At 46.5% G+C, this 7,561-nt stretch overlaps 1 non-coding gene across 1 annotated transcript; it reads right to left on the bottom strand.

The window, feature by feature from the left end:
• Positions 1–1,162: 1,162 nt before the first annotated feature.
• Positions 1,163–1,235, bottom strand: TRNAE-UUC (transfer RNA glutamic acid (anticodon UUC)). The gene has a single exon. It is a non-coding gene; the product is annotated as a tRNA-Glu (tRNA).
• Positions 1,236–7,561: the final 6,326 nt, after the last annotated feature.

Consider the following 7,561-nt stretch of genomic DNA (forward strand, 5'->3'; position numbering starts at 1 on the left):
CAGTATCTTCTCCCATGCGCTCTCTCAAGGTATAAAAGAACTGAAGGCCCTTTTAATACATCTGGAGGGTAGATTTTTGGAGTCTTGTATATTTTTAATGTAAAACCCCTTCAATGAGCTCGTAGGGAGAGCCTAGGGTCTTAGAGTAGGACAACCACTTTGTAGTGTTGCCTTAGATCAGGAGACAAAAAATTCCTCAGCAGGTAATCATTAGTAGAGATAAGGTAAGAGAGCAGCTTTAATAGAAAGCCTTCAACCACCACGGGGGTACAGATATGCATGTGCCATGTCCAGGGGATTCCAAAATTTAAGGTATTACCCATCCAATCCCAGATCTATCCACTCCCCAGTTCTGCCCCTGGCACACACCTCTGGAAATTGAGTCAGGGGTCTCTAAGACCCCATCTTCCTCATATTCCTCATCGTCACAGCACGTCCAGTCCTTGGAGTTCCTCCAAAGTTCTGTCTTTTGAAGGTTGCTTTGTCTGTTGGTATATCTTGTTGCTCAGGCCAGGGTGCAAAGGTTCTTAAACTGAATGAAGGCCTACCTTGAGGGAAGTCTAAACAAATTGAAGGAATTTAGAAGGTTCAGTATGAAATGGGGAAAAGGGTTTGGGTATGTGTAAACTACTCTGCTAAAGTGTGAGCTAAGTACAGCTACTTCTAAAATCTACAAAAAGCTAAAACTCCAAAAAGTTCAAAGGTACTTTGGCTTTGAACCTCTCTTTCTTGGTTGATGATAAGGAAAGTATTACTTGAATAATGAAAAAAGCACAAATACATAATTCTAGCTTGTATGTGCCCTCATGGTCATATTTATGCAGACTTCTGAGCACCTGCGTTTTATTCACAGAAGCACTTCTCTTGAGTGCTTGTCCAGACAGAAAAAATCTCTGTCTGAAGGGCAGGTGCTGCAAAGTAGTCATTATAATAATAATAATGGCCAGTCTTCGCGAGCAAAGATCCGGGGAAGGTCTTTTACACCTTCCAGCCTGCGCATTGGATTTTTTAGGTGAGACACAGTGTGCATGGAACTGAGCCCACCCTTTAATCCTAAGGTTCATCTGCCGGGGCCAAGCGAGCTTGGACAGTGGCAGCGAGGTCCTCAGGACGTAGATGGATTGCCTTTTTAAGGGCTAACGAGCTCCACCTGCCTGGGAGTGGCCCTGACCGGGAATCGAACCTGGGCCTTGGCGGTGAAAGCGCCGCGCCCTTACCACTAGACCACCAGGGGCTCTAAAGTAGTCATTACTTTTTCAGCATTCAACATCGTGTTCAAAAGTTAACTAGAACAGGCAACTGCAAATGGCTTCAGTCTCTAAAGTCTGCCAGTTGGTCTGTCATCTGTAACCCATTGGTGTCTCTGTATGGGAGATGTCTCTTCTCTGACCAGGACTGGTTTGCAGACAAACTTCTTTACCATGTCATCCAAAACCCTCAGACTTTCTTAGCCCTGGAGAGTTAACCAGGTCACTTCTCAGGTGTTTTCCTCAGGCACCACCTCTGACATTAGACTGCAGCAAGCTGAACCAAAAATCAGAAGTAACAAATTTTGCTGATAAGTAACAAAGTTTGCTGATATTCTGTATCCAACAGAAACCTGCTCAGCATGGCTTCTTCCAGTCTTTTGCTGCAGATTTCTAGTCCCAGGTAATAGGAACCAGGCTCTGGCACTGGTCATCCAAGTGCCTAGGATGTACTGGGATGCAGTACCTAAAGTAAAATCCATGTGGTGAGCAGCTTGGAAAACCAGCAGACAGCTAGAGTCCCTTTGCTTATCTTTTGCACACCAAACATATTCAGTGTTTCACAGTAACCTATCAAAACAACAGTTTTTCTCTGAAGAAAAAAATCAAAACATGCTCTGGTGAATGTGCTGTGTTGCTGTTGAGCTGGGAGTAGTATCTGTAAGGGTATGTAGAAGAGGAAGGTATTTGCTCATGTATTGGGTTTTTGTGGCAAGGTTTTGGTAGTGGGGGGGCTCCTGTAAGATGTCAGAAGCTTCCCCCATGTTGGACAGAGTCAGTTGCAGCCAGCTTCAAGACAGACTTGCCACTAGCCAAAGCTGAGCCAATCAGCACCAGTGGTAGCACCCCCATGATAACATATTTAAGAAGGGGAAAAAGTTTCTGTGTAACAGTAGCCAGAAGAGAGGAATAAGAATATGTGAGAGAAACAACTATGCAGACACCATAGTCAGTGAAGAAAGAGGGGGAGGAGGTGCTCCAGGCTTCCTCATTCCCTGTCCTGCTGTACTGCTCAGGGGGAGGAGGTAGAGAATTTGGAAATTAAATTGAGCTCAGGAAGAAAAGAGGGGTGAGGGGAAGGTGTTTAAAGATTATTTTTTATTTCTTATTATCCTACTCTGACCTTTGGCAATAAATTTAAATTATTTTCCCCAAGTTGAGTCTGTTTTGCCTCTTATGGTAATTGCTGACTGATCTTCCTGTCCTTATCTCGACCCACAAGCCTTTTGTCATACTTTTGTCTGCCCCTGTCCATTTGAGGAAGGGGAGTGGGAGAGTGGCTTGGTGGGCACCTCGTGTTCAGACAAGGTCAATCCACTATAGCTCCCTTAAGGGTATCTGGTCAAGGATATTTATAATGCAAAAGAGGATTGTCTTGGTTTTAAGACAATGTTGCCAGGGAAACGAGACCTTAGATGTAATAGAGACCCCTCTTTTCCTGGACTTACTGTAAATTATTTAAAAAATAAATTGATACAAGGAATGAAGTAGAAACAAAGAAACAATGTTTACTTAAAACCAAAAGGAAAAACCAAAAATAAACTACAAACACACAATAACAGAGAGAGAGAATATTAACCAGAAAAGTCTCTTTCTCCACTGCTGTGTTGTTGAACCGGTAACTGTGGTTTACTTTGGTGCAGCTACAGCCATGGCCAGAAGGTGGCGCCGGCAGACTTTCTTACAATGGCAGAAACTCTGGTGGCAGAGGTGGTAATGGCAGCCACCACGCGTTAGTGGTGACAAAATGGCGGCCGCAGCCTCAGTTGGTGGCAGCAGGCACAGGCGGGGGACTCCCCTGCAGGCACTGGCGACTCGGCTTGGCTGCCCCAGCAATGATCCCTGTAATAGAAGGGTTAACTTTGTTCATAAAATCTTATGTGTATGGGGGAGTAAGAGACTTTTCTTATAATCAAGCAAGACAAGCTTCACAGACATCCTGTTAATCAAGCAAGTGTCAGTAGAAGTAATTGCAGACATCTTGCTAAGCAAACAAGTGTCAGTATCAGTGGAATTCACAACTGATAAGAACTACGGCTTTCATCCCTGAGGAATTCCAGGAGGCAGATAACAACCACCTAGCAACAAGCCACGCACTTGCAACCACAACGCATGTAATGTAATAGAAGGGTTAACTTTGTTCATAAAATCTTATGTGTATGAGGAAGTCAGAAACTTTTTGTTGTAATTAAACAAGAGGAGTTTCACAGACAGCTTGCTAATCAAGCAAGTGTCAATAAACAACTGATAAGAACTGCACCTTTTCATCTCTGACAAATACCAGACGACCACTTACCCAGCCACCAACTCAAGCAACAAACAAATTTACATCCGAAAAGCCAATGCCAGACACCAATTAACATGTACTTAACAACCACGTGTATAAAAAGAGACACTGACTTCATTTCGGTTTGTGCCTTGGCAGGGCGCTTGCCCTCCAGGCCACCCAACGCTGTTTTGCTTTATTATCGCTTGCTTAATAAAATTATCAATATTTAATTGAAATTGAATTGTCTAAATTCTTATAGTAACTTATAACATGTAATAAACTATATATATTTTAAAGGGGATTTTTTGTTAAGCTTAGTAAAACTTCAGGACATTGATGTGTGATTTCCGTGTGTATTTCCCACATATCTGTTAAATGCTTCTAACAAACTGCCCTTTGTTCCCGAGGCTGATAATGAAGGGGGGAGGGAAGTCTGGCAGTGTAATTAACTACACAAGCTGGAGACACCGAGAAGTTTCCTTTAAACAAGGAGTCAAAGTGATTTATATGTACGATAAGACTGGAAGGGGAGGAAAAATACCTGTTAAAGGCGCATGCTCCAAGCCGGGTTCATCTTGTGGGCATCGAGGAAGACTAAAAATCTTCATCGCAGAGACCCCGGCCCACAAAGAAACCCCCAGACCACCGACGCCGGTAACAGAGCCCAGGAACATGCATGGGGAAAACTCTGCAACTGAGCATGTGCAAAAAGCACATGCCCCGAACTATGTATGGATAAGAACCTAAGCACTGAGCATGTCTGGACGGGAACCCGGAGGGTTCAAAAGGGGAAGTTTGAGAGCTTGGGGTGGGTGGTGGTGAGCTGTGAAAGAATTTTCTTCTGTTCTAAACGGCCCCCCCTCCCGGCGCACTGATTGTCTATTTTGGTGTGTGTCTCGGGCAGAGCACTGACTCCCCAGACCACCCAGCGCTGTTTTGCTCTATTATCACTTGCTTAATAAATATATCAATGTTTAATTGGAATTGAGTTGTCTAAATTCTTGTACAAATTTATAACAATCCCCACCTCTTGGAGGGTGGAACCAGTTCCGATGGGGGAGGGGAGGCTGTGGTTGTCAGGAACAGGGAGGCAGCAGCTCCTTGTCGGGAGCTAAGTAGGGAACTAAGAGGGAGTTCATATGATGCCAGTGGTTCTTATACCCCCTAAACTCTCACTCTACTTCACGCAATATCCCCCTTTCCCTTTGCTTCCCCCTCCCGGGAAGGGGGAGGTATGTATATGCTGGACGACACTTTGTGCCCTTTCGTTGTCGGTGAGCTCCCTCGCATGGTGGCAATGGGAAAACAAACAAACAGTACCAGAGACAATGACCAGAAGTCACACCAATTGAGGCGCTATCAAGAAACTGCAGGGAAATGGGGACTTTGCAACTGACGCAAACCTGAGGGTCCAGGATATTGCCAGGCATAGGGGAAGGGGTGGGAGGGTGGAACTATGCAAAAGTATGAAGGAATGTGCAGGGGAAGGGGATCAGGGAGGAACAATGATGGGAACAGATAGGGGTATTGCTATGGGTTTAGGCTTCTCAGTGAATTTTTCTCATTACTATTGTTAAGAGGCTGGCAGGCTGGGAGGGGGTGGCTCACTGGGTTTTTTTCTACCTGTTGGAGCAGGGCTCCCTGAGGTAGATAGCCAGCAATTAAGCTGCACAAAAGAGTAGCTAATAGCCCTCACATGCCAACTGAATTGCTTGAGTGGAAGCCGGATTCCCAAATCCACCATGGCCGAGGGACCAGCCCAGAGAGGGTGGGGGGAGCATGTGTGGTGAATTTTTGACTTGGGCTGTATTTGCTCACTTCTCTGGTTTGGAGAACCATGTGGAGAGGTTCTCTGCATTTGTCTTTGCTGGTTGCACATGCCTCCAGTCCCATAGGCTTAGGTGTTCAGCTGCTGCCTTATTGGGGCTTGCAGCAGCTCCAGGAGGGTCCTGGCTCACCCCTGACCCCACACATCCTTGCTGTCTTCTCTGCGGACTGCCATCACCACTGGAGCTCTTGCCAAACTCATCTGGGACTGGTGCCGTCCATGGTAGGGAGCTTCCAACCTCCCCCCTTCCCCTGGGAAACGGTGAGAAGGTCCTTATGCTACCCACGGGAATGTTCCAGATTGTCTCTGTCACCATTGCAACCACCATCATGGTCACGTGGGCCCTGGAACTCGGCACCATACCCTCAGCTGCCCCTTTGCCTCCCAAAGCATGCAGACGTCCCCTGCTGGCTGCAAGTAGTCACTGAAGCCTTTGACTTCCAAAGTGTGCCAGCACCCCCTGCTGGCTGTGGTTATAACTGCACCAAAAGAGAAAAGTAGTACTTATCTGGTTGAAAGCTCCTGTTATCGTGTTGTTGTTTGTTCTGTTTTGTTCTAGTTATTTTTAGTAAAGAACTATTATCCCTTTTTCTACATTTTTACCTGAAAGCCTCTTAACTTTGAAGTTATAATAATTTGAAGGGAGGGGTCTTCTTTCTATTCCAGGAAGGTTCCCACCCTCCTTAGCACACATTTGTCTTTTTAAACCAAGACAGGTATAAAAGGGGCCAGCTGTGTACAAAAGGTCTGCTTATCTGACCCAGTCCTGCACTTGATCACTGCAGTCTGTCCTATCTTCTCATTATTGGCAAGGTAAGCAGTGACAGCAGTGTCTACTACAGTAAGTTCTGGGGCAAAACACCCAAAGGAGCTTGGCAGGGGGTTCCCAGAATCAGGGAAAACCAAAAAAGAATGGAGAGACCAGGCAGGACCCAGCAGCTCTTGTGAGAGAGGTTTACGTGGAGAAGGCATTGCCAGAACAACCACAGGAGATTTAAACTGCTCTAGGGAGCTCCTGGCTCCTGAAGCGAGCTCACCTAGTGGTTTTTGCCTGCCCAATGAAAACAGACCAAGTGATGATTTCCACATGGTCAAAAAGTGTCACTAGAAGGAGCATGGTGACCCAGACAGAGCTCCCTTGGGAGCATGCAGCTGTCCAGGTCTCTTGCTGCAAGGAGTGTTTGAGCCTGACATTAGTACCGAAGGGCAGCAGAGATGACCATATGGTGTGACCAGGTGGATGATCTGCTCTGACTGGTGGAAGAGCTTAAAGAGGAAGTGGAGAGGCTGTGGAGTATCAGGAAACGTGAGAGAGAAATAGACTGTTGTAGTCACACTCTTCCATCCCTGAGACAAAAGCAGTGGATAGAAGCTTGGAAAGAGTCAGAGGAGCCCTGACCCTCAATATAATGGAGTCATAGAATGGATTCATTTGAAGGGACCTTAAAGATCATGTAGTTCCAACTCACCTGCCACAGGCAGGGATGCAACTCACTAGATCAGGTGTCTCACGGCCCCATCCAACCTGGCTTTGAACACTTCCAGGGATGGGGCATCCACAACTTCTCTGAGCAACCTGTTCCAGTGCCTCACCACCCTCACAGTAAAAAATTTCTTCCTGACATCTAATCTAAACCTGACCTCTCTCAGTTTAAAACCATTGCCCCTTGTCCTGTCAGTATCTCCTTTCTCTTCCAGTGAAAGGTGTCCCTGTCCGTGGCAGGGTGGTTGGAACTACATGATCTTTAAGGTCCATTCCAACCCAAACCATTCTATGATTCTCCACATTGAACAACCCCAGCTCTCTCAGCCTGTCTTCGTAGGAGAGGTCCTCCATCCTTCTTTGTGGCCCTCCTCTGGACCCGGTCTAGCAGGTATATGTCTTTCTTGTGATGAAGACCCCAGATCTGGATGCAGTCCTCCAGGTGGGGTCTCATGAGGGCAGAGTAGAGGGGGAAAATCACCTCCCTTGACCTTATGGCCACGTCTTTTAACGCAGCCCAGGATGCAGTTGGCCATCTGGGCTGCAGGCACGCACTATTGGTTCACGTCCAGCTTTTCATCCATGAGAACCCCTTCCATCCTGCCAGAAATGCAGCAAATGGAAGCTCGGCAAGAGTCATAGGAGCCCTGACCCTCTTGCAATCAAGCAGAAGGAAGGAACCTAAATGACCGGGGAGAAGGGAAACAGGTCCCTGTTCGGGGTGGTAGGAGAGC

Source organism: Myiozetetes cayanensis, unplaced genomic scaffold (genome assembly GCF_022539395.1).
Source record: "Myiozetetes cayanensis isolate MyiCay16 unplaced genomic scaffold, myiCay2020 scf85, whole genome shotgun sequence".
Classification (NCBI taxonomy): Eukaryota; Metazoa; Chordata; class Aves; order Passeriformes; family Tyrannidae; genus Myiozetetes; species Myiozetetes cayanensis.